Below are 27,605 nucleotides of genomic sequence, written 5' to 3'. Positions count from 1 at the left end.
CAAGGGATGAGCACAGCAGCGCCCAGTTTACCTCAGATTTTAGAATACTTAATTGAGATGCTTCACAAGGGCTTGTCTTTTTCCTCCATTAAAATCCAAGCCTCAGCCATTTCAGCTCATTATAACACAGAACCTCCCCTCTTCTCTCATCCACTGCTCAAGCAGTTCCTCAGAGGAGCCAAAAATTTGAGACCACCCAGGAGAGCTCCAACCCCAGCCTGGGACCTTAAATTTGTCTTTGAGAAACTCACTCTACCTCCTTTCGAGCCAGCTGCTACTGAAGACTTAAAATTTATTTCTTGGAAAACAGCTTTCCTTTAAGCAATCAGTTCAGCTAGAATGGTATCTGAATTACCTTATGGCAGTGGAACCTTTCATCATCTTTCATGTGGACAGGGTGTCCCTCAGAACCATTCCATCCTTCATGCCCAAGGTGGTATCCAGTGTGGCTCTTAATCAGTCCACTCATTTGCCAACCTTCTTTTCCAGTCCACAGAATAAAGGGGAACGGATGCTGCATTCCTTAGTTGTGCACAGACAACTTAGATTCTACCTGGACAGGACTAAACCTCAAAGGAAATCTGAACTGCTGGTGGCATTTGCTGCAGGGGCAGAGGGGAAGGCTATTTCAAAGCAAACCATTTCTAATTGGATAAGCCATTGCATTCATTTCTGCTATAAGCACCATGGAAAACCTATCCCCCAGGGGATCAGACCTCACTCCATCAGGGCTGCATATACCTCTACAGCTTTTCTCAGAGGCGTCCCTACCAGGGCCATCCTAGAAGCTGCTACCTGGAGTTCTGTACATACTTTCACCAAGCATTATTATTTGCCAATTTTCTCTAAATCCCGAGCTGGCTTTGCCACTGCAGTCTTGCAGGGCCTTATAGCTGGCCCTAATGCTATCTAAACTCCTCCTCCCAACCATAGCTTTGGGAATCTACCCAAATGTAATGACTGTAATAGTGAAACATGAACAACATAGTACAGTTGTCTACACTTACCATAAATGTAGATGTTCAAGTGTATTCACTGTTGCAGTCCTGGTTACCCTCCCTCCAGCCCCCTGACGTCTTTTGGCTGTACCTAACCTTTCCTTTACTATGCTTAAAAGCCTTTTTGGTGTATTTGCTTTTTTGTTGGAGGTATATCTTTGTACTTTCATATTTAATTGCTTCCCATTAGGGGGACACCTGACATCTGGGGCAAGAAAAAGTGATGTAATGTCGGCTGCATGTTTTATACCCCTGACGACCTGATGTCATGGAAGAAGGGACAGCAACCAGCGCAGGACCCAAGACTTTGTTAGTCAGGCCGACTGAGGGCTGCCTGCAAGCACATAACCAAAATGTAATGACTGCAACAGTGAATACACTCAAGCGTCTACATTTATAGTAAGTGTACACAACTGTACTTTCTCCAAGTGGCTTGGGATTCTGTCCCATCAGTGATGAATAGGAAGAAGATTAATAATTTCAGATAAAGAAGTTCTGTCTTACCATAACGTTCCATCTGAGTTGTTGATCTTCTTCCAGTCATCACACCCTCCCACCATCCCTCACCAAAGGCTCCTGGTGGATCTTCTGGGTCCTTGTGGTGTTTCAGGGTTTGTGCAGAGAGATGGCCTCTGTCTTCCTGTTTCTTCTGTATGTTGCATGCAAACTCGATCTGAGGTAGCTGGGAGAAGGGCGTTGTGGGTAGTAGCTTAGCTCAAGAGTTTTTGGTGCACGTGAGCTTGGTATTAGCCCGGCTCTGTTCCGAGGGCTCGGAACCGAACCCATCTGTGATGACTGGAAGATCAACAACTCGGATGGAACATTATGGTAAGACAGAAATTCTTTTTAGCATCATTATTAAGTAAAATCAGGTGGTGGTTATGAAAAGAATGGGGTTCTAATAGGAATGAAAATTTAGGCATGACTGTAAAGGAAATTATGAATACGTGTAAACAGATTTCTGTATTTATATATTTGTACGGGTCTACTTTGATTCACTCAAAACTCATTTCACTGAATTTCAATTCACCCTCAAAAAATCGCTGAAAGCTCAAATCACTGAACTCAAATCACATCACTGAATCAAATTTGACTGACTAAGTACTGTTGGGCAAATAAAACGTTTATGCCCTTTTCCCACTGTAGTGCTACTACTTACCTTTTGTATTTATGAATCTCATTTCACTGAAAGCTAACAATGTAAAACCAAATGTATGTGGGGGGGCTACACCCCAATGTGAGGGGCTGTGCCTCCCACATCCCCCCTAACTATATATACTAACTCCAGGATCACAGTACAGTGGGGAAAAGGGAATATACGTTTTATTTGCCCAACAGTACTTACATTCAGTGAAATGTGTTTCAGTGAAATGAGTTTTCAGTGAATAAAAGTAGACCCATTTGTACATAGATAAATATTTTGTAAATAAGAATTATTTTTGTATGCAAATAAAGGACCCCTACTGTTTTTGATAGGTGCTGTGGGATCTTGTACCTCTATCTGAGCTACAACCAACTCAAGTAGACGGGACCTTGGTTTAACATCTGTCCCAGTGACGACACACTAAGGAGTGCAGTCCCACCCCCCCCCCCCCCCGAGCTACACTTTAGTGTCAGTAACCACTCTGGTGTGGGAGTAGAACCCCATAACACCAAAGGCAAGTGTACTACCCTGTAGCATCACTGAAAATAATATTACAGTTCTTGTTGATTTTTAATACTCTGTTCTGTTTTAGTTGGTTTGGTTTAGACTTACTGAGCCATGTTGTGATGCAGATGTGGCCATATTAACAGTTCTACGTAAAGCACAACATGGAGAGAAAGTATGTAGCACAGATGTAAAACATATTCCATGCAGTCGTTAAGAACATTTCTGAATATTATGAACCATTTTTGTAGTTCCTGAATTTTTGCTGTTATTCCAGTCCTTAATACTAAGATTTTAACCTAATGCTAACTTAGCCTGAATATCTCATAGTTTATTTGTTCAGGACTAACCTTCTGAGATGTAGGATCTTTGACTTCAGGAGGAAGCATTACAAAGTTGATAATGATAAAACAGAGGTTTGTGCCCTAACTGCACCTTGTAATGGTGTTAAGTTTCTCCATTATACATACAGACCCTTTTCTGGTCTTTGTCAGGTTTCACAGTTGGTTCCATGGACTTGGGTCTCACCAAGCCTCTTTCTAAAGCCCACATATGATTTGTTCTACTCTGTTTCTTAAAGTCCAAAGCGACTGGATGAATTTCTCCATAGCTGTATTAGAAAATAGGACATTTTAAAAGTATTTTAGAGAATTACACGTGTTTCTCAGCCTTTTACTTAATAGGATCATAGGAAGTTACTAAGCTAATGGCACTAGAGCCCTTACAAGCCTAGCCAAATTCTATCCTTATTTCCACGATCAGCACCCATTGCCCCTGTCCAAGAGGGACACAGGTAGAAGCCCTGGGGTGAATTTACAGTTACCCATCAAATTGTCCAGATTGTGTTTGAAGAGGGCCAATGAGGTATTCTGTTTGACATGAAGTAGTAGTTTGTTCAAAGGTGTGGTAGCCTCTAGGAAACAAATGTGTCCCTCGCACAGGTTCTGTTAATGTTACTTACCTGGTTAAGGTTTTTACAGTGAGTAACCCGTGTACCATTTGACTTGTGTATATGCAGCATTTACAGTAAAGCAGGGTCAATGATTGCCTTGTATGCAAGGCAAAGATCTCCTCTAAGTAGTTTGTATGAAGTAGAATAAAGTGAGTGATTTCATGCAATCCATATAGGGCATTTTAATAGGTTTGTAGTAGGCTAAGCAGCCCTTCTGGGTCATTTTAAACCTAGCCAATTACCCCACGTAAGAATTAAACCTAGTACCGTGTGTAAGGTAAACACCTTAACTGTTATACCAACCAAAGACCTTGAGTTTTCCTTGTGAGGAACCTTTGTGGTCTCTCCAATTGCTGCAGGTGCTTGGAAAGGTACATGCCAAAAGGGGCGTTATGGTCAATTATTGACCTGATGAGAGAAGACTATAGGGATGTTATAACTTTTTTTTCTGAAGGCAATGCCCTTACTTATGAGATGAGCAATATAGAATGCCCTTCTTACCAGTGGGGAGACATGGTGATCAAAGGTAAGGTTGCTGTCAACCTGTGTGCCCAGCTCTCACCACAGTGTGTGTACTTATAGTGTTGCTATTGATGTGGTAGTTAGCAGGAACATCGCTGTTGCTGAAAGTGATAATACAGTTTTTGCATTGAATTTAAGGCCATGACTTTGGTACCAATCATTTATTTAAGACCCTCTATTAGGATGTTGACGTTGTTTGGAGATTCTGCGACCGCTCTCAGTTTGCAGTCATCAGCAAACTTTGTTAGCTGCAGACCTTTTTTTCGTTTGTAATTTGAAGAAATAGATTCCAAACAATAGAGGTCTCGGGACTGATCCTTGTGGAACACCACTGGTTACATGTCTGCTGTTGGGAGGTGGATTCCTCTATTTTGACTATATGGGATCTATCAGTAAGCCAGTAAGTGACCCATCATATGATATAAGGGTTGATACCTATCTGGGTGAGTTTAGCAATGATGCCTGAGACGGGGTTAGTGTCAGAAGCCTTGGCTAAGTCTAAGTAGGCTGTGTGCACAGATTTCATAGGTTCATAGGTGTTTAGTAGGCTAACAACCACAAGAGCCTTTTTAAGCGTAGCCATGCATCCCAAAGTTCTTATACCCTTGATAAGTTTAAGTATGGGCCTGGGAGATGAACCAGTTACAGGTTACCTGTTTGCATCAGAGACAGGTGCCAAACCACGGATGAATTTCTGGTTTCCCATCGAATTGTCCAGGTTGCACTTGAATTGGATTAGGGAGGAAGTCTGCTTCATGTGGATGGGGAGCCTGTTCCATAGATTGGGTAGTCTCTGGGATACATACCTCTCTCTCCAGCAGGTCCTGTTTACATCACAGGCAAGGTTTAAGTCTTTAGAACGGGTAATTCTGGTACTGCTTGTTTTGTGGATATACAGGAGGTCCATCAGAGTGGGGTCTGACAATGCCCTATATGCCAGGCATAGATCTCCCCTCAAAAGCCTGTAGGAGACAGAATACAGGGATAGGTCCTTGAGGTGGTCTGTATAGGACATATTACTTGTGCCCTGTTTTCTTTTAGTGGGCAATCTCTGTGGACGTTCCAGTTGTTGGATATGCCTGGTTAGGTGCATACCAAAGGGGGGATTGCACTCAATGACAGGGCTGATGAATGCCGAATACAGTGGAACAATGACTTCCTTGGACTTAGATGCCATACCTTTGTTTACATGTTGCACAACATAGAATGCTTTCCTCAGCACTGTAGGGACATAGTAATCAAAGGCTAGATTAATATCTGTGTGTGTCCCTAAGTCCCTGACTACTGCGTCAACCAGGGATGGATGACTTCCCAAAGGATACTATTATCCATTTCTTGGCATTTAGTTTTAGTCCATGACTCTGACGCCAGTTGTTTCTGTGTCAGCCCCTCCTGGAGAACATTTGTGTCTATGTGAGATTCAGTGACCGCTCCTAATTTGCAATCATCTGCAAATGTAGTTAGCTGGAGGCCATTGACATTGGCCTTGACTTCTGACTGGCCTCTTTGTAGAGGTGGACTCCCCAATTCTAACTTCCTGGGTCCTGTGAACCAGTTGGCTATCCACCGGGTGACATACTGGTTTGTACATAACCTGTTTTTTGTCAACAATGCCTGAGTGAGGTATTGTCAGATGCCCTGGCCAGGTCAAGGTAGGCAGTGTGAACGATTTTGCCCTCATCCATTGCTTTGGTGACCTTCTCAAAGAAGTTCACCAGGTTGAGTAGGCATAATCTGCCCTTGATGAAACTAAACTGGGTTGGGTCCAGTGTCTGGAGGTTTACTATCTCTCTCTCTCATCTCCATGATAATTCTTTTCATGGCTTTACATACAAGACTGGTGAGACGTATGGGTCTGTAGTTGGCCCATCTTTGTGCAGAGGGATGACTGTTGCCTTTCTCCATTCATGAGTCATGAAGCCTGTTTGGAGACAACAGTTAAATAGTAATTCCAGAGGCCTGGTAGGTCATGTTTCATGCTATTTAGAAGGCATCCTGGGATATTGTCTGGGCTCATGGGTGCAGTGTTATTGGTTTTAAAGAATTAAGGACCTGTTCCCTAGTGATAGTAGGGGGAGTTGTATTTGATGATATTTCCTGAGGGAAGGTTGAGGGGGAGAGAGGTCTTGCTGACTGTATTGAAGTCCACCAGGTTTAACCGGCATGATCCCCCTTTGACAAATCCAGACCGAGTAGGGTGAAGTGTTTGGAGAGTACCTATATCTTTGTTGATAAGGTCCATGATTATTCGCTCCATGGCCTTACTGATGAGGCTAATTGGTCTGTAATTCCTGGGGCCAGTAGAAGCACCACCTTTGAGCAAGGGGATAACGGTGGCCATTTTCCATTCATCTGGGACAAAGCTGGTGCTTAGACTGTGACTGAAAGGAGTACCCAGTAGTGCTGCTAGTTCTTGTTAGAGCACATGTAAGACGCAGCCTGGGATGTTATCAGGCCCCATAAATTCTGTGTTTTTGGCCTTAGAGAGGGTATTTATGACCTGCTGTTTAGAGATGCAAGGTACGGGACAGGTGGTAGGGATGTCATGAGGTATATGTGGCAGTGACAGGTGAGTGAAGTTTTCACAGAACCTGTTTGCTAACAGGTTAGCTATGTTTACAGGCTCAGTGTATGTGATGTCATTAACTACCAGTTTGGCACATATTTGGGCCTTTCCTTTTAGGGTACGGACGTAACTAAAAGAATGGCTTATGGTTGTCCATAGTTGAGGAAGTTAATTTGGGTTTGTAATTTGCTTTGGAGGACTTCACAAGAAGTCTTATTTGCTTGTTTAAGCTGAGGCGGGTGTATTTCCACTTTAGGGCTCGCTCCGTCTTACTCTTGGGCAGCAGTTTCTTCCTCTTATTGTAAAGTCTTTAAATGGCAGTTGTCCACCAGGCAGGTTTGCTCTTCTTTGAGGAGCTTGTTTTAGTCCTGTCTGGTACTGTCAGGTACGGCTGAGTCAATGCAGTTATACAGGTGTTTGTATAAAGCATTGGTGTAGAACTCTGCATAGTTCCCAGTTCCATCTGAGAGGCAAGGTACAGTGACGCTATCTATACCATCCTGTAAGAGGTTATAATCTGCTTTGGAGAAGTTATTTTAGTTTAGTTGCTGCTGGGGGGGCAGGTGTGATAATTACTTTGAGTGAAACTGATTTGTGGTCATATCTCACCAGGGGAAGACCTCACAGTAGGGGTGCTACAGTGGTCCCCCATATTGCTAAGCACCAGATCCAGGATGTTGGCACCCCTTCTGGGATTGTCAACCAGCTGGTACACGCTTTGGAGTTAACAAAGTCAAGGAACCTTTGGGCAAGTGAGTTTGAGGACAAGTAATTTACCCCAGTCAATGGATGGGTAGTTAGTCTTCTAAAACTATGGTATTTGGAGGTTGCTTGATGGACTCTAGTAGATCCAAATAGGCAGATTAGGTGTCCTGATTCATGGAGGGGGCAGTGACTTGAACAGGTGTCCTACCAACAGTTAATTGCACCTGAAGTATCTCCAGGGAATCGTACTGTTTAACCAGTTTGGAGGTGTATTTATCTTTAATGAATATTGATACACCATCTCCTTTAGTTTTCATGCCTTCAGTTTGTGGTCTGAACATATGGAAGGAGGTGTAACCCAGTATGGCTGGCGTGCTCTCCACAGCCTTGAACTATGTCTCCATGACTGCACAAATGTCTGTCTTCCAAGATAAGGACTGCTTTCAGTGAGTGCAGTTTCATGTTAAGACTCCTAGCATTTAGCAGCATAATCTTGAGGTTGTTTTTAGATGGTTTTTTTATGTTGGGAATTTTGTCCTTGAAGACTATACCTAAAAGGCACTATGGGGGTGGCAAGAGGCATAGCCAGTAGTTGAAATCCCAGGGGTGACAAATGAAGACCATCTCTGGCAAAGCATCAAGTTCTGTCGATCATGTAATCCCAGGGTGACATGTACTGAATCCCCTTAGAATGAAACTAAGCCATTTGTAGAAGTTAGTCATTTTCTGTTTGTATTTACCAGCAATTCCCAGCTTAAGGTTCATAGGTGTGTACTAGGCTAATGGCCCTGGAACCTTTACAAGCCTAGCCCAAAACAAATTGCCCAAGCAGTGCCACCTAATGTTAGTTCAGTGCCCATACCTAGTAGTGTAATTAGAATGATCCCTGGAGTGAACTTTGTTACCCATCCACTCAAGATTTCTCTTGAAGAGGGCCAGCGAGGTGCTCTGCTTGACATGAATGGGAAGCTTATTCCAGAGTATGGGCAGTCTTTGGAAGATGAACCTGTCCCTCCATGTTCTGTTAATTGTGGTAATAAGGTTGTGATCTCTGGATCGTGTGGCACAAGGGGATTGGGATTTCTTTAGGTGTAGCATTTCAAGTAGGGATGGGTCAGACATGGCTTTGCAAGTCAAGCAGAGGTCACCTCTAAGTAGACAATAAGAGACTGAGAACAGCTGAATGAGTCTGTCCATGTAGGGCATGTGTTTAAGGCCTAGGATCCTTTTTGTAAGGTACTTTTATGGCCTCTCCAGCTGTTGTAGGTGTCTGCTCAGGTACATGCCAAACTGGGCGTTATATTCGATGACCGGTCTAATGAGAGATGAGTAGAGAGGGATGGTGACCTTTTTTTCCTGGATGCGAAACCTTTGGTTATAATATGTGCCAAGTAGGACTTTCTGACCACAGTGGCAATGTGGTGGTCGAAGGTGAGGTGGCTGTCGACCTGGGTGCCCATGTCTCTTATGGGGCTCCCATCAATGTGGTAAATCATAGGAAGAGTTTTTTTTTCCAAAGGGGATAACACATTTTTTGCCGTTAAGATTTAGGCCATGGTTCCGACACCAGTCATTGGTCTCGGAGGCCTTTTTGTAGGATGTCTGCATCACTTGGGAAGTTGATAATGACTCTTAGCTTGCAATCATCAGCAAACTTGGTCAGTCAGAGTCCTTCTGCATTGGTTTGGATTTCTGAGAAGTAGATGCCAAATGGGATAAACTCTCCTGCCACAAGTGTCTAGAACACAAACCTTCCTAAAGTAAAATGACTGGTTTTGGAGCCGAAGTGCTGAAGCCAAAACTAACAGTTCAGAATAACAGACACAATATGTTGACATTTATTTTATGGATTTCATTATTCACTAGCAGAATTTTTCCCATTCATATAAAGTTTTCCTGATTTTATGATTTTTCTCATTTTGTGGGAAATTCTTGGATTTACCTGAGCGATTTCCATTCTTGTTGAACATGCAGATTTGTGGACTACCATTGTCACCAGTTGTCTAGGGAGTAGAACAGATGAGGGTTGTGTACTTTTTAAAAAGATTTAGTGCTAAAAGCTGCCAAACCTTTTTATAAGGTGCAAAAAAAATTTAAACCGTGCCAGCTAAGCAACCCTGATGAAGTAATAAATATATATTGGTTATTTTGAAAGAATTAAAAATATTTTCTTTTCCATCAGACTTGTAAAGGTTCTAAGGAATAATAAAAAATATCAAAAAGTAGAAATCCTCTGTAAGGAAAGCAAAATTGGGTAAGGGAAGAAATATGTAACTCTGCAGAAAAGAAACCAGCAAAGCAACTAAACCAATGGAGGTATTAATGTTATTTCTGATTTCAGCATTTTTTTTATACATCTGCTGCCAACCCTCAAGCCCCTTTTATTTGGGCTGACCACTTTCATTCCCTGGGGGTGTATGAATCCTGTTTCACTGATTCCCCTTGCTTGAGAACTATCTGGAGGTGGCCTTCATCCAGTTACATATTGGGAGGTGTGGTGCTTTTTCTGGCAGTGAGAGAGCTAATTCTGATAAATGGCCTTTGTTCGCAGACAGCCTCGATCTTTTCCCAAAGGTAAGAAAGATTCTAGGCGGGTTCCTCCTACTAAGTCTACTCAGACCAACTTCTCAGAAGCCTCCTTTTCCAGACAAACCAGGTTCTGTTTTCTTCCCCTTTTCTTGAGTCCGGTTCCCTTATCCCTTCGTCTTTTCCTGTACTTTCCCAATTAGCTGTCACTCAAGACTTCTTGGGTTCTCTCCATCGTCCATCAGAGATACTTCATGGTGTGGAAATCCCTTCCTCCTTTTCTGAGCATCCCTCAAACCTCCTCAAGAACAGTTTCCTTTCTTCCCAGAACTGCTTCAGGCTCTTCTGGTGCAAGGCATCATTCAAGCAACCCCCCCCGGAAGGGTCTTGTACCAGAATAATTATGGTTCCCAGGTAGGGAAGACCCATTCTGTACCTTTCTCAGCTCAACTCCTTTCTGAAGGTCCCTTCCTTTTGGATGTTATCCCTTCCAAACTGGTTTCCTCTTTTTCCTCAGGCATTCTTGGTCTCCCTGGATACTTAATCTTCACATCCCAATTCAAACCCTTTTCAAGATGTTTTTGTATTTTTCCATCTGTTCCTTGCATTTTCATTTCTCTGTTTTGCCCTTTGGCCTTTCTACTGCCCAAGGGTATTCACCAAATGCCTCGCTCCTGTGATTGCATTTTGCAGTATGAGAAGGTTTCACATCTTTCCTTATCTGGATGACCTGCTCATTCAGGCTTCTTTCCCCAAGGTCTTGCTTCAGCACTTCCAGTATACTGTTTCTTTTACAAAGCCTAGGGTTTACAGTAACCCAGGGGCGGCCCGTGCGATTGGACTGCTGGACTGCAGCCCCCCCCCCCCAGCTGTAAAACATAAATAAAGTAAAAGAAAATAAAATTTAAAAAAAATTCAAAATTCGCAGACTTTCGCGCATGCGCACTGGTCTGGACTGCTGCTGAGACAGTCTGGAGCATGCGCAGACTGTTTCAGCAACAGTCCGGACTGGGAAACATGTTAGCACAAGATCCTAGAAGTCTCTGCAGTCCAACTGCAATAGACTTCCTGGAAACTCGCTGGGAAACCTCATCGAGGTCAGACTGCAACATCAGCAGTCTGGAGTCTGCTGCAGTCTCGGGAAGATCTCGCGATTTGGAGCTGGACGGGCGGGGTCTCATGTGGAGCTATGGATGGATTTGTGAATGGACGGGTATGGAGCTATGTGAACGGGCTACGGATGGATTTATGTGAACGGACGGGTATGGAGCTACAGATGGATTTATGTGGACAGGGATTTGGAGCAGGTTTGCAGCTACGAGATCTACTACAGGTAAGGGGGGGGTGTTTTGTGTGTGTTTTGTGTGTGTTTTGTGTGTGTTTTGTGTGTGTTTTGTGTGTGTGTGTGTGTTTTGTGTGTGTGTGTTTTGTGTGTGTGTGTTTTGTGTGTGTGTGTTTTGTGTGTGTGTGTGTGTGTGTGTGTGTGTGTGTTGTGTGTGTGTGTGTTGTGGGTGTGTGTTGTGGATGTGTGTTGTGGGTGTGTGTGTGTTGTGGGTGTGTGTTGTGGGTGTGTGTTGTGGGTGTGTGTTGTGGGTGTGTGTGTTGTGTGTGTGTGTGTTGTGTATGTGTGTGTTGTGTGTGTGTGTGTGTGTGTGAATGTGTTGTGTGTGTGTGTGAATGTGTTGTGTGTGTTTGTGAATGTGTTGTGTGTGTGTGTGTGTGTGTGAATGTGTGTGTGTGTGTGTGTGTGTTGTGTGTGTGTGTGTGTTGTGTGTGTGTTGTGTGTGTGTGTGTTGTGTGTGTGTGTGTGTGTGTGTTTGTCAGTTGCTATATACTGCTGGCTAGACTCACGGTGGTGTGATAGGGAATACATCAGGCTTGAACCCTGTACCTTGTATGCAGGTGTTAAAGACCTGAATTCCCTACCCACCACCATTTCTAAATTGCAGATTTTTGCCTCATTTGATCGGTTCCTCATAATATCTGTGGTTTCTAAATGTTGCAATGCTTGATATTTGATGGTGCAGTGGTAGCATTGTTGCCTCACAGCTGCAGGTTCTCAGGTTTGATTCTTGGCTGGGGTGCCTTCTTTGTGGGGTCTGCATGTTCTCCCTGTGTTTGTGTGGATTTGCTTTTGTGTCCTCCCATGTTACAAAGACATGTCTGCATTATTTCTTCCTGGGCCTCTGCTGAAAATTTTTTTTTGTTGTTAAATAAAATTGACAGGCATTTGAATTTCAGACTTCAGGTTTCTGAATGTTTAATTCCTTACATATTTGATGGTGCAGTGGTAGCATTGTTGCCTCGCAACTATAGGTTTTCTGGTTTGATTCTTGGCTGGGGTGCCTTCTGTGTGGAGTCTGCATCTTATCCCTGTGTTTGTGTGGATTTGATCTGGTGTCCTGCCATTTTACAAAGACATGCGTCTGCAGTACTTCTCCCTGAGCCGCTGCTGAAAATTGTTTTTGTTCTGTCAGAAGAAAAATTGACAGGCATTTGAATTTCAGACTTCATATTCTTCAGAAAATACTTAGTAACACAACCCAAGTTTATAAGATGAATGTTTGAAATTTGTCCTTATTTTTGGGACTGTATTACCCCATTATTGGCTTTGTCCAGGTTTTTTGTTCTAAGGTTGACAGCTATGGCAAGAACTAAATTCACTGAATATGTTTGAGGGCTGTATTCCCTCATTACTGGGTTTATCCAGGTGTTTTGTGCTAAGAGGTTGACAGTTATGGTGAGAACTGAATTAAGTAAATGATAGCCATTTAAGTTTCAGTCTTCCGCTCTTTCACAAAGCAGCTGAGTTGGCATAGTGGTATGTTGCTCTGACTGTTTTGCACAGGGACCTTGGCAGTAAAATGTATGGTGGTAAAACAGCATTTTTCTTAAACAAAGCAGGTGATTTGGCATAGTGGTATGTTGCTCTGACACTCTTGCACGGGGACCTTGGCAGTAAAATATATGGTGGTAACACAGCATTTTATTCTAGCAACTTTCCAAGATTATACAAGCAATGTTTAATGTGTCCCTGGTTTTTGGGCTTTTGACCACACCCCAATAAATTTGGCTTTTTCCAGATTTCTTGTGCTGCGAAGTTAAGATGCAGTTGAGTATTGTAGATTTTACAAGGAGCTGAGAGCTGCAGGGGAAGAGAAGTTTAGTGCTGCTTATGCTAAGTCAGCTTGCATTGTTAATAGTACAACAGGTTGTGTACTTGCTTTTGATGCAGGAGGTTGTTGGTTCTACTCCCACAAGGGGTGAATGCTGCCATACTGAAAAAGTTAAGATACTAACTATGAGCCTGTTATCAGTTTGCCATCCATTTCCTATTGCAATATTACTAGCTTATCATTTTTAATGTAATATAGGCAATTTATTCCTCAGGGGCATCAGACACTTTATTTTTCAATGAAACCATGAAATATAAAGGTGTTTGCTAGCAGCAACCTCTTCATTAGTTACAGATTTATTTAATGTGGCATTATTTAGATGAATTTTTTACTTCAGAGATTGTGCATATTTACTGATAATGGTGGACTGTAGAATTGTGCATATTTACTGATAATGGTGGACTGTAGAAGTTTGAGTAGACTTTTATGATGGAAATGTTCTGAAGTGGGCAGTTTTGTCATTATGGGTGCATGCATTTTGTTTCATTGTTTACTGGAAACATGTTCAAAACAATAGGAAGGTGTATCAAAGAGCACATGTATGTTTCATATGCATGGGGCCTATGATTTGAAAACAGCCCAGAATTGATCTTTATCTGTCACTGGTAAAATGTATTTTCTTTGAATGTGGGTTTCAATGCTATTTCAATGAATGTGAATTTCAAGGGCAGAGAAGTTTTAATGCTAAGTTTGTTTAGCAGATGTCTTAGTGTTTGTGCTGTAAAATGCAAAATAAAACTTTCAAATGAAGTCCAAATCATCATAGAAGTAAATCAGTATGCACATTAGTGTTTATGGTAAATGGAATGAAATAGTCAAGTAATGGATCATTGGAATGGCTGCAGGGGGAGGCTCCATTCGATCATGATTTTGTGGGGGGGGGGCAAACTTAGACAGCCCCAGCTGAACTATGCCTCCCAACTGTCCAGATTTTCAAAGAATGAATAGATTTTTGCTTCTTATTTTTGTTTTGTTCCTCATAAAATTTGTGGTTTTCTGGCAAATCATTTAGGAATTAAGTCACTAAATAATGACACACTAGTTTCAAACTTCATAACCTTCAGAAAAATGCATGCTAAAGTAAGACCTAGTCTATCAACTGTCTCAGTTTATACAAGAGCAATTTTTAGTACTGTTTATATGTTCCCCCAATATATTTGGCCTTGTCCAGATTTATTGCATTAACAGGTTGAGAGGTACATGCAGATAAATTGCTTTATAGAATTAGGCATAGCCAAACCTCTCAACTGTCCCTGATTTTGGCTCCAAATGTTGCTCTTCCCCTTAATAATCCGTCCACAAAATAGCAATTTTGGAAGAAAACATGGAGGGTTTACAATTGAGAAATAACTGTAAAAATCAGAGTTACAGATTACTTTTATTTCAGAAATGCATGTAGATTCTTTTATTTTGTCAGCTGCTCAAGTTAGCAGTACTAATATTAAAGTGTCCCTTCTTTGACAGGTTCCCAGCTGTATTGTGTGGCTATTTCATATTTTTGCATAACATTTTTGGTCCATTTTTCATAAAATTGTGTTTTTGTTTTGGCAAATTAGTGACAAATCATTAAAAACTGAAGTTAGAAAATAATGACAGACATTTGAGTTTCAGATTTCATACCCTTCAGAAAATTCATACTAATGCAAGACCTACTATTCTATTATCTTTCTAAGTTTATAAGAGCAATATTTAAAAATTGTCCTTATTTTTGGGCCTGTGTCCCACTTCTATGTATGACTTTGTTTAGATTTCTTGCTCTGAGTTTGAGCGGTATGACAAATGTGTCAGGGCCATCACAGTCAGCCAGAGACATTTCAAATTGTGACATACTTGTTGCACCCCACTCCCCCATGTAGTGATTCTGGATGTGTCGAAGCAAGGCAAGGAGTAGTTATGCAGTGTAAATGTGCAGAGTATCCCCCCCCCATCCAAGGTAGACACAAGTACTAGAGTGGCTTTTCCTCTGTCCTTGATTCTTGCAGAATGGTCTGGCTTCTGTCATATTTTTTGTACTGTTGATTTATGCTTATTACTCAAAGTGCCTGTTGATCTGTGTTTAAGTAGCAATACTTTAATGATCATCAGGTAAGCTTGGCTGAGATCGTAAGATGCAAGTAAGCTTTAATAAGCATACTGTTAAAGAATTGCCAACATTGAAAGCCTTTCTGTTGCCATATAGAGAATACTTAACTAGATAATGTATAAGCCTTGGGTATTGAAATGCATATGACAGTATTTGTAATAAAGGACAGGGTTACATTATTTTAAGAAGTTCATTACACTTGGAGACTTCCAGTCATCTCTGCAGGCTTTACCCGTAAACTAAACAGAGAATGCCAGTCGTGTGGTCCATAACCTGTACAGTAATCCTTTTAAGCAATGTATCTTGAGCTTATTTCTTGTTTGCTTTTCATTTTTTACTTTGATCATGTTTTCTCCATGAAACAAGTAGATAGTTGTCAGGCAACAGGTCTTTTTTTGGATAAACATTTTTACAAGTGGGGGCATCAGAGATTTCTACGTTCAGCACGTTACTTGGTACTTTAATAAAGCTGAATATAAATTATAATTAGAACTGCAGTGCAAGAAGTGATTTGAGTTGAGTGCTGCTTGTTTTTCTTGTACTTTATTTTGACTGGCATTCCATTAATGTATTTAAAAAGTAATTTTTTTTTCATGCCTCACAACCTTTTTGTTTCCATCTAGATATTAAGTTGTCATGCAGCCAATGCATTGAAATATTTTTGTTCTTCTGCACTTCATTTTGTCTTGATTGGACTCTCATAATGACGGTTTGGCACCCAGGGCAGTGTATTTAGTTAGTTTTTGTGGTTTTGAGCATAGCTCCTCCCCTTTCTAGTTGGCCATACCCCCTCCCATTGATCCCACCCATTCAGCTGTCTCCTGCAGCCCCCCCCCATTTGATTTGAAGTCACCAGCCGCCACTGCTTTGAGAACCAATAAACACTGCACCTGTCTTAGGACTACATAGAATAACAAGTTGCAACACCTCTCGGCGAAATAACATGAAAGTATCACTGAACCTTCAGTTTGAATTTCTTTACCTCCATAAGCAACAAGTGTTGCACTACTGGTTACACTGAGTTGTTCCTTTAGTTCTCACTCTTGCAAATGTATCTGCTGGTAAAACATTGCATTTTGAGCCAGTGTCTACCTTGAGCTCTGTGGATTTTCCATTAATCCAGGCAATACAGATTGCTTCACTCCTTGTTATCAAGTTCACTGCATCATCTCTTTCACCAAGCACTGATACACCATCCACATAGAAAGTTGAATGTGTCGACTCTACTTGATCAACTTGCTTTTTTGTTTGACCTTTTGTGCGAGGCTTGCTTTATCTGCAAAACTTCTGGAAATGATTCCATTTTTTACACTTGTGCCATTGCTGACCACATGCTAAGCACTTCTCTCTCTGACTCATGATTCGCACCACAATTGCGACAGTTGAAAATAAAACTTGATTTGGATTTTACTGAATCTTGCCTGTTTTGCACTGAGCTGGCATTGGAGCTTACACCTTTCTTAGAACTTTCTGGAAAGCTCCACACCTTCTTTGGAAATCCTGTAGCTGCCATGTGCTTAGGCTTGTTCTTGTTTGCCACGTGTTGCATACTATCTATATGTGCTCTGGAACCAACTAAAACCATGCTGTTGTCACTTGCAAGCATACTTGTGTGTTTTTCTGTCACCTCTTGGATCTGACATATCTATGGCTTTACTCAACTTTAAATCACTGGCCCAAGGTAAAATCTTTCTCACAGCAGCACTGGTAATTCCACATACAAGCCTGTCCTCTATCAGCTTATCTTTTATTCACCAAACTCGCACGTTTTAGCTCCGTTTCTCAAATCAGTTATGTAAGCTGCAAATGTCTCCCCTGGCTTCTGATCTCTTGTGTAAAACAAATGCCTGTCTAATGTAGTGTTTCCCTGGGGGGTTACACATTTCTCTGAACTTGCACTTCAAACACTGGAGGTCTTCTCTTGATTCACCTTTTACAACAGTATGGCAGTCTGCACCTTCTCCTTCATATACAGCTGGTGCATACACAGATGAACGCTCCCTTTCAGTGGCTTCTGATCCAGCTAATTTTAGCAAAATGAATGCCCTTGTTCATGCATCTCTGAGTTTGATGCTTGTATAAAAATATCGTGCTCTTGCTTAAATATCCTCAAGTTCTTTGCAATATTCTGATCAAACGCACATAGTACGGTAGGGGTTTTCAAAATCCGTCTGCCATGTTAATACATGCCACGGAAGGGGTTTGCAACTAAGCTTGAATATACACACATGCATATATGCCAGAATTAATGGCAATAATTGTTCAATGCCTTTGAACTCTGAACTTGCACTTTTCAATGAGCTTTTCGGAATTATGCGAATAAACAATCTCTTAGTACTTTTGAATAACTGGACTTTGCAAAATAAACTTCTCAGACTTTTTGATACCTTTACTGAACTTTGCGAAATAACTACTTGTGCTTTTCAATACTTTTGGAATTTTATCGGTAAAGGTGAAAATGCTAAAGTAATTTATCATCTGCCATACTTCTTGGAACTTTATCGATGAAGGCAGGCATGCTACAGTCATTCATCTTCACTTACTAAAGTCGTCGCTTTAAGAAACATTCAAGAACTTTACAAAGCGACTAAGTAATTCACGAGCACTGTTATACTCTTGTAATGTTGTCTTTGGTAAATTGTTTGTGTGTGCAATGTGTTTGTAATATAGAGTTTTAAGTGTGCATTGTGTTTGTAAATCGGAGCTTTTCTCCCCGGGCCTCCACTAAAAATGGGCTTTCGGGCCCAGTGGACATCCCCGGTTATCAAACTGGAAATAAACACCTCTCATCAGTGTACAAAACATGCCAAGTAACTGCACAATGCAGACAGTTGCATGCACCACATTAAAATGTCACCAAAATGGTGGTACCGTATTAAGCAACTCTTTACAGTGCAAGAAGCACTCTATAGTGGTGGTTCTTTGCGAATGGACACACCCAGCACAGTAAACATTTTTGAAATAACTGTACTTTGACTGAATTACATGAAAGCAGTTGCAGTTTGCACACAACAGACTCTTTGAAATACATGCACAGTAGCAAGCATACACTGTAAGCACTTGTACACACTCTGAGATACTTCGAATAACCGTAGTTATGCCTTTGGTAGTTGTAGTTAAGCCCAAATACAGCACTTTGCCAAAACACATGCAGTTGCCTTGCTTTATTTCACTTAATGTGCTCTTTATTAGCTTTATTGTAGGTGTTTTGCTCATTTAAGCCCTTTTTACGCAAAATGCACTTTTCATGTGCTTGTTTTATTCTAAACATGCCCAACTTTGCCTCTATAAACACACTCAATTTGCTTTAAGCACACTCGTTTTTTGCTTTACACATGCTCGTTTTGCTTTATTCGTTTCATCAAATACTTCTATCTTAAATATTTTCTTTAGTTAAACTTTTCTTGCTTTCCGCTTGCCTGATAATGCGGTCTTAGGTTCATAGCTAGGTACTAGGCTATCTGCCCGAAGGCATTTATAAGCTTAGCCAGAGTGTGTCGGCTTTCGCCATCCCATTGATTAACTGAGCCTCTGTCAAGAAGAACCAATGAAGTGATCCCAGGGGAGTATTTTCTGTTACCCATCCACTCATCAAGGTTTCTCTTGAAGAGTGTTAGTGAGGGGCTCTGCCTAATGTAGTTAGAATTTTGTTCCAAAGCATGAGGAGTCTCTGTGACGGGAATCTATCCCTCCAGCATGACCTATTTATTGTTGTGGCGAGGTTTAGCTCACTAGAGTGAGTGGCTCACAATGGCTTGGATTTCTTTAGGTGAAGCATGTCCATCAATTCTGAGTTGGACATGGCTTTGTAAGTCAGGCAGAGATCACCTCTGAGTAAGCGATATGCCACTGAGTACAGCCAGAGTTTTTCCAGTCAGGCTGCATAGGACATATGTTTGAGGCCAGTAATCCTCTTGGTGAGGTACTTTTGTTGTCTTTCCAGCTGTTGGAAGTGTCTTGTGAGGTACATATCAAATGGGGCATTGGACTCTGTGAAGGGTCTGATGAGTGACGAGTAGAGGGGCACTGTAACCTCTTTATTTCTAGATGCGAACCGTTTATTAATAAGAAGGGCTTCATAGAAGGATTTCCTAACTACTTTGGCAATATGATGGTCAAAGGAGAGATTACTATCTACCTGGGTCCCCAGATCTCTTATTACCTCTTCTGTATTAAGGGGACTGCCACCTATGTGGTAATTCATGGGTGTTTTGTTTTTCCCCAAACGGGATGACTATGCATTTTTTGGCATTTAGCTTGAGACCATGACTTTGATGCCAGGTGTCTGTTTCAGTAAGGCCCTTTTGGAGAATGTCCGTGTCAGCCGGAGAGTCATTTATGGCTCCCAGTTTGCAGTCTTCAGTAAACTTGGTTACCCATAGTCCTCCTGTGTTTGCCTGTACTTCTGAGAAGTATATGCCGAACAGTAGGGGTTCCAGGACTGAGCCTTGTGGGACACCACTTGTGACTGGTTTATAGTCGGACCTGGAACCCGCTTTTCTTACTGTGTGAGTTCTGTCTGTAAGCCAGTTGGCAACCCATCTCGTGACGTAGGGGTTTTGTTCAGGCTGTTGAGTTTTTCTATAATTCCCAAGTGGGGAATGGTGTCAAAAGCCTTGGCGAGGTCATGGTAGGCTGTGTGAACCACCTTCCCCTAATCTATGGCCCTGGTGACTGTCTCGAAGAAGTCAACCAGGTTTAGTAGGCATGATCTGCCCTTAACAAAGCCAAACTGGGTCAGATCAAGTGTTTGGAGGTTCCCAATGTCTTTGTTAATAAGTTCCATGATGATGCACTCCATAGCCTTGCAGACCAGGCTAGTCAGGCTTATGGGGCGATAGTTACCAGGGTAATTTGTGGCCCCTCCTTTGTGGTGTGGAATAACTGTTGTGCGCCATTCTATGGGCACGTAGCCTGTGGAGAGGCTGAGGTTGAACAGTGTGTTTAGGTGGGGTGTTAGTTCTTTCTGTAGTTCGTGCAAGACGCAGCCTAGGACACCATCTGGTCCCATTGGCGCTGTGCTTTTGGCTTTTGAAAGGGCTGTTTTCACCTGTGCATCTGATTTCTGGGACACTACACCTTTCCTGTATTGTTGTGGCCTCTTTTGGGGGTGAGAAGGGGGTGAATTTTGCACTGAATCTATCTGCCAGGATGTTGGCATAATCAGTAGGTTCAGTATATTTTGTGCTGTTTTGCACTAGCTTAGAGCATATCTGCGAGTTGCCACTTAGATTCTTGACATAGCTAAAGAAGGCTTTGTGGTTATCTTTCGAATCCTTGGCTATTTTTCTTTCAAAGTTAGCCTTAGGTGGTTTTATGAGGAACCTTAGTTTCTTACTGATACTGATCAGGGATGTCTTTCCTTCTTGGGATTTGCTTTTTTTCTGAACTAGTTTCCTCCTCCTTTTGTATAGCCTGTTTATGGCAGGGGTCCACCAGACTTGTTTCCTTCTCTTAGGGGACTGAACCTTGGTTTTGCTAGGGATGGCACGATCCATGCATCCTTGTAGGTGCTCATAGAGTGCATTTGTAAAGGTTCCTGCATCTTGGACACTGTTATTTAACATGGGGGCTATGAAACTTACCACCTCTGTCTTAAGTAAGGTGAAGTTTGCTATAGAAAAGTTTTTACTGTGGTTTCCTTGGTTGGGGGTGGTGGTGTGGACATCCAGAGTGATTAGTTTATAGTCTGATCTAACCAGTGAACGGGGTTGACCTCCTGTGCGAAACACCTGTCCCCCATGTTGGTGATGACCAGGTCCAATATGTTTTCACGTCTGGTAGGGGAGTTTACCAGCTGATCCAGGGCATTTGAGTTGATAAATTCTGTTTGAGGTAACAGGGAGCAGATCATTCTTGGGTAGGACCTTGACTCGAGAGTTTTTGGCTGACGCGAGCTTGATATTTGGCCGGCTCTGTTCCGAGGACGGAAGCAATAAACCCACCAGTAATGGATGAGCGAAGATCAAGAACACAGATGGAATGTTATGGTAAGACATAACTTCCTTTTTCCGCATACACACTACTGTTTCCGATTTTTAATTTTTTGCTCTTCTATCAGTTTTACCGGGATCAATTCTTCCTGCTCATATGATTTGGTCTTTATTAATACAGGCAGTGGTTGCTCTCATGGGAAGGTGTGGAGGCTACACATTATGTGCCTTTTGAATTCAGAAATCTTGCTGTGGAATACAAGTCCAGTTACTTATTTGTGCTTTCTTAAAATTAATAGTCTGTTCCTTCTGGTTTCTCTTGTATAGCCCAAAATGTCAGTTTTCCTCTGCATGCATTGTCCTCTAACTGTACCATCTTCTTGAGTAGTTTCATACTCAGACAGCCATTTCTTCATTTCGACCTCCGAATTTTTTTTTTCCAGTTTTATCAGTTCATCTGAATAGCCATTAAAAGCTTTTTCCATTTTTTCCAGCCTTTTATTTCAGTTGATGTACTCCTCCAGTGTTTCATTTATTTAAATCAGCTGTGAGCATGTGACTTTTTTCCCCTCAAAATTACTGGTAGTCATCTCCTGTATGAAAGTTGAGGCTTGAACTGCTTTTTGCTAAACAGCTGCAGGATTCTTCCTAGTCAGTGTTTTCTCCATCTTTTCTAGGTGATTTTTTTTCATGCTCTCTTAAGTTTCTTCTTTGCTGGCATCCACAACGTGTACTTACTAGCCAGTTAACTGAATTCTACTAAAACAGGCAGAATTACTGGGCCTTATGTATCAGTTTTTGTCACACAGAGAGCTGAAGTTAGTGTTGTTCAGTGTTCAGCCATCTTGGAAAGCCAGACTATACAGCTTTTTGATATTAACAGGATCTTTGACTCAGTAGTACTTAATCATTTAAAGGTTATTGTTGGATCTCTGCTGTGAGAGGTGGTTAAATATTACTCATTTAAGTTATGGCAACAAGAATGAAGGAAGTGATTTGGGAGGGGAAACTCAGTTGGGGGGGTGAAAGTTTTCAGATTGTCTTTTAATTAACAGAATAGTGCTGTAATTTTCTTGATTGGTTTGGGAAGTTACCAATCCATAGGGTTAATGTAAAGAAATCGGTGGTCGGTAGAAATGGAGTGGAGTGGTGAGAAAGATACTGATTTGAAACTTTCATGGGTTGTGGGGTGAAGAGTAGTCTGAAATAAGTAATGTAGAGAGGAGGTGCAGAGTTGCTTGAGTAGGTGAATGGGATTGGAGAGCAGATGGAAGAAAGATGTAATGTTGGTAGAAAGGTTGATGAGGAAGCAAAAGAGGTTCTTTTACTTATGCACATTACTAAAATAGGTTTAGAAGGTGGAGAAGATTCAGAAATTAGTCATGGCTTGTGTGGAATAGGAGAAGCACACAAATAGGGTATGAGAGGAGGGTGGTGCTGTTCTTTAGGTAATGTATATACTCTGACACAAGATTTGGAGTGCAGAAGATTGATTACAGTGGAGTGTGGGATATAGGAGAGAGAGAATGGACTGAGACCAGTAGCAGTTTGTGTATAAGGCTTGGAAGGCCTCACTGTTGGGACCAGATTATGCAGGTCCTGACACTGAGAATTAAACAGTAATTCAAAAACAAAAAAATCTTACTCAGTTAAACTGTTAAGTTTTGAAGTTGGGCTTTGCCAGAAACTTGCACATCTCAACACTGTGGTTTTCTCCAACTCCTTGAAATTTTACTGACTGCAGAATTGCTGTACTTCAGAGTATTTGAATTATTTGAGATGCTGCTGACTCAGACTTTGAATGTATACCTCAGTGTTTTCAGTTTCAATTGTACTAGCAAGGACAACCACAGCCCTGGATATTTCGGTAGGCACCTTGAAGAAAGAATAATGGAGACTTGGAGAAGTGTTTTGATGGGTGGAAGTAGAGAGTTGGAAATTTATGGCAATAATTTAGAAAGTAGGTGGAAGAAATTGTATGAGGCAAATTATGCTTTGGGTAGAACGATGCTGGCTTTGAACAAATGAATTAATTTCTGTTGGAATTTGATAGGTTTTGGCAGTGCCCTCAAATGTACAGTCTTGTGCATGAAAAGGAATAAGATGTGACCTGTGAAGAAGTTGTAGAGAAAAGGAGAGATTTTTAATTTATTTTAATCATACTGGACTTGGTTCTCACCAACATGAGCAACCGCTGCACCACTCTCATAATATGTTCTTTCTTGGTGAGATCAGATCATTGGTCTTTCTCATTTGAAGTTTCTATCCCACCCAAGCCCTCCCCAGCCGTAACCAGGCTAAAAAAGACTTCTCAAAAGCTGACTACAGCCTCTTAAGGGAGGGTATCAGCCGCTTCACACAAATGCCCCGCTCAAGATGATGCAGACAACTATGCTGAACAGTGCACCAGTGTAGTATCAAGCACCTGTACAACTGCATGAATTCAGCCATACTCAACAGAACTAAAATCTGCTCCTCAAAGAAACACAAACCTGTCTGTTGGACATCCCCTATCAACAGGCTTTACAACAAAAGGAAGAAACTGTTGTCCAGGGGTAAAAAGGAACAAATTCCAAATTGGAAAAACTTCTTCCTCTGCCTCAACAAGCAAATTAGATCACTAGTGAAAAACCTCCATAGCCAATTATGAGTTGAAACTAGCCTCCAAAACAAAGGGAAACCACAAGTCCTTCAGCTACATTAGGAACCTCCATGGCAAAGCCCAAGTTTGTTCCAAACTGGTACTTAATGGTAACACTTACACTGATCCTGCGAACTTGGCCAACCTGCTGGCTGATAAGTTCAGCACAAACTTCACCCCTTTATCGGCCCCCAATGGCCCAGTCCACATCCCCGATACTTGTCCCACACGTCGCATCTCTGTAGATTGTGTTAAAGGCCCTATCCAAGGCAAAAAACATAGCTTCCATGGGACCTGATAGTATCCCACGCTATATTCTGCACCATCTCCAGCAAGAACTAGCTTCACTATTGAGCACCTTATTCAACCACAGCCTAACTGCAGGCTTCATTCCAGCAGAGTGGAGAACTGCCATTGTCCTCCCTTTGCACAAAGGTGATGCCAATACCGACCCGGGTAACTATCGCCCCATCAGCTTGACAAGTCTGATCTGTAAAGGCATGGAGCATATTATTATGGATCTCATAAACAAGGACAGAGGCACTCACCAAGCACCTGACCCCACCCACTTCTGATTCGTCAGGGGCAGATCTTGCCTATTGAACCTAGTTGACTTCTTTGAGACGGTCACCAAGGCCCTGGATGAGGGAAAGTCAGTACATACAGCTTACCTTGACTTGGCCAAGGCCTTTGACACAATCCCTCACTCGGGCATCATCAAAAAGCTAACACAGCTTGGTGTTAATCCCTGTCTAGTCAAATGGGTGGCCATCTGGCTCACAGCTGGGACCCACAAGGTCAAAATGGGTGGTGCCACCTCCGACAGGAGACCTGTCACTAGTGGTGTTCCCCAGGGATCTGTCCTGGGACCCCTGTTTGGTATATACTTCTCAGAGGTCCAGGCAAAGACATATGGCCTGTAGATGACCAAGTTTGCAGATGACTGTAAGTTGGGTGCTGTCATTGACTCCCCAAATGATGATGACATACTGGAAGGGGGTCTCACAGCTACAAATGACTGGTGCCAAAGTCATGGTCTTAAGTTAAACGCAAATGTATTATCATACCATTCGGCAAAAAAACAGCCCCTACTGAGTATCACATCAACGGCGACCCCCTAAGCATGCAACCTGTGATGAGAGTCCTGGGCACTCAGGTCGACAACAATCTCACATTCGACCATCATGTGGCGGCAGTGGTCACAAAAGCCTTTTACTTGGTTCATCTCATAAGTAAAGGGATTGCATCCAGAAAAAAGGAGGTTATTTACCTCTCTGTACTCCTCCCTTATTAGTCCTGTTAGTATAATGCCCAGTTTGGTATGTACCTTTCCAAATGCATGCACCAACTGGAAAGGCCACAGAAGTACCTCACAAAGAGAATCTATGGCCTCCAACACCTATCCTATGCGGACAGGCTTGAATCACCATCACTCTACTCTGTATCGTACAGATTGCTCAGAGGTGATCTGTGTCTTGCCTACAAGGCAATGTCAGACCATGCCCTACTGGAGATGCTCCATATCCATAAGTCTAACTCCTTGTGCATTACCTGCTTGATAAACCTAAATCTAATATGCAACATCAACAAAACCTGCTGTAGAGACAGGTTCGTCTCCTAGAGGCTGCCCTGTCTCTGGAATAGGCTTCTCATACATGTCACACAGAGTACCTCACTGACCCTCTTCAAACGCAGTCTTGAGTGGATTTGTCCCAGGGGTTCCAGCTTTGTCCCTCTGACAGGGGCGACATGTGCTGACTGAGGTTTCATTTTTGGGGTGAACTCTTGGCTAGGCTTGTAAGGGCCCCAGGGCCATTAGCCTAGTAATCACCTATGACCTGTGAATCATTTGGGGGTGGAAGTGAACAGTTTTTAGACAGAGCCTTCATGGAATAGGGATTTGCTTGTCCTAATTAAAAAAAAAAAAAAAACTTTAAAGTAACCGTTACGGCATCAAAACTTATTGGACACATTTTGGAAGCATGGCTGAGTACCCTAGTGGTGGTAATTAGTCTAGTATATACCTATGAACTGATAGGAATGAGAGGAATTGTGGAACGTTTCAAGGATTTTTTTGAATAGATTTGAATTTCACTTTGCACACAGTATTTTCAGTAAGACTACCTGTATATATCTAAAATTACATGGGGAGAGTAGGCAGGGGGAAGGGGATTCTACTATAACCTATACAGTGTGCCAGCAGCTAGTTCTAATTATTTGTTGGGTGCGAGTTTTCATCTTCCCCAAACGATTTTGTCCATATTTTATGAAAGGCTCTTGCCGATTCATACAATTTGTAGTAAAAGGGAAGATTTTTTTAAGAGGTGCTAGTTGTGCTGAGAGTCTGTTATGTAAGGACAATCATTTGAAAGATATATTTTCAGTTGGTTTCTTCAAAAATTCATTTCTAGACCTATTACAAACCTTTTAAGAAATAGGTAAAACATTTGACATGCATACATGCATCTTAATTGCTGTTATTTCTGCATATTAATATGATTTTTGACCCTTAGATTTAGCCCTGTTCCCCTCATAGTTACTGATGTTCTTTATAATACCAGACCTGTCTGTGGGGTACATTTGTGGGTACGCCCATCCTCCCTACCCACAGTATCAAGCACCCTAACCAGTACTCGAACTTTGGTTGCCAGGGTCATAATCTGTGATTTTTCCTTATCAGCCACCAGTGCAGGCAACTGGAACAAAATTTGTTCCTGTGAATTATTTTGCAGCATTTATGTGCAGAGGTTGTTGTTTTATAAGAACATGAACCCCACCACTAAATTTTTTCCCAAGTTGAATGCGCCTTAAACATTGTTCTGCAGATTAATAATATGGGAAATGGTGCTATCCGTCATTAGCCACTTATTGTATTGCTGTAAATGGACTTTGCTTCTGTCTCTGTTTAGTAATCCTAGGAGACTGATCAAGAGAAGAGACCTGAAAGAGAGACCAAAGAAGAGGTATGTTTTGAAATTGTATTGGCATGTGACGTGCAGCATGTTACTATATTGGTAATATTCTTCTGCAAGTTCTTTACATCTGCAAGGCCTTTAACAGTACTGTGTATTGACACATGCAAGTGCTATGTGGATAGAGCTGAGTTAATTATAATTGCTTGGCAGCATTGTATCTTGTTGTTTTCTACAGAAAGCCAGACTCATCACATAAATTAATATACCCTTTTCTGAGTTATCTGAAACTTAATGCTAAGAGGGGGTTACATTTAAACAGTGACCATTCCCAATAGAATTGTCTTTTAGAAACTACCATATTTGCAGCACTTGAATCAGTCCAAAAAAACAAGAATGCACACTTGTTTTTGTATTTCTCTTCTGTCTTTTTCTTTTTTATCCACAGACATGACAGTCAAACCACTCCAGCTGTCGCACTGACCCATTTGTTCATTTCCATCTAGACATACCACCCCATACCCCTCCTCCTAGACAGTAGCAGCTTTCTTGATGATTCATTATTTTCATTCTAGCTAGTCCCTGAGACTTTAGCAGTGGTGGGGGCATCATTCACAGATTCTCCTTAGTATCTTTTACCTCCCTTGGCAACTGGCATGGTCTTTCTCTTTGAATTAATAGTGTGCTGTACTTTCTGCCCTGTGAATCAGCTTCTGCTTTCATGCAGTGAAGGATGAGGAGGAAGTGCAACTTTGCAGAGCCAGTGGCATACCCTCAGTCCATCTGCTACATGCCGTGCACACCATTCTCCAGTCCAGTGAAGTCCTGTTAGAATATTATGGACAAAAGTTCTTACACTGATTTCTGTTGAGGTTGGTCAGCTGCAGTGGTGGGGCTTGACCACCTTTTTGGCTTTGCTTTTATATTGGCCATCAAACCATTT

The 27,605-nt window shown here is 41.9% G+C and overlaps 1 long non-coding RNA gene across 1 annotated transcript in view; it reads left to right on the top strand.

Annotated features, from left to right (window-relative positions):
• The window catches only part of LOC122811938, a 558,722-nt gene that overhangs the window by 92,618 nt on the left and 438,499 nt on the right, over window positions 1–27,605 (top strand). The window contains exon 3 of the long non-coding RNA XR_006366316.1: window positions 26,660–26,713. This is a non-coding gene — a long non-coding RNA (uncharacterized LOC122811938). The remainder of the gene's footprint in view (window positions 1–26,659; window positions 26,714–27,605) is intronic.

Source organism: Protopterus annectens, chromosome 9.part0, assembly GCF_019279795.1.
Source record: "Protopterus annectens isolate FY-2018-M chromosome 9.part0, PAN1.0, whole genome shotgun sequence".
In the NCBI taxonomy this organism is placed as follows: domain Eukaryota; kingdom Metazoa; phylum Chordata; order Ceratodontiformes; family Protopteridae; genus Protopterus; species Protopterus annectens.
This window is presented reverse-complemented; position numbering and strand designations above follow the sequence as displayed.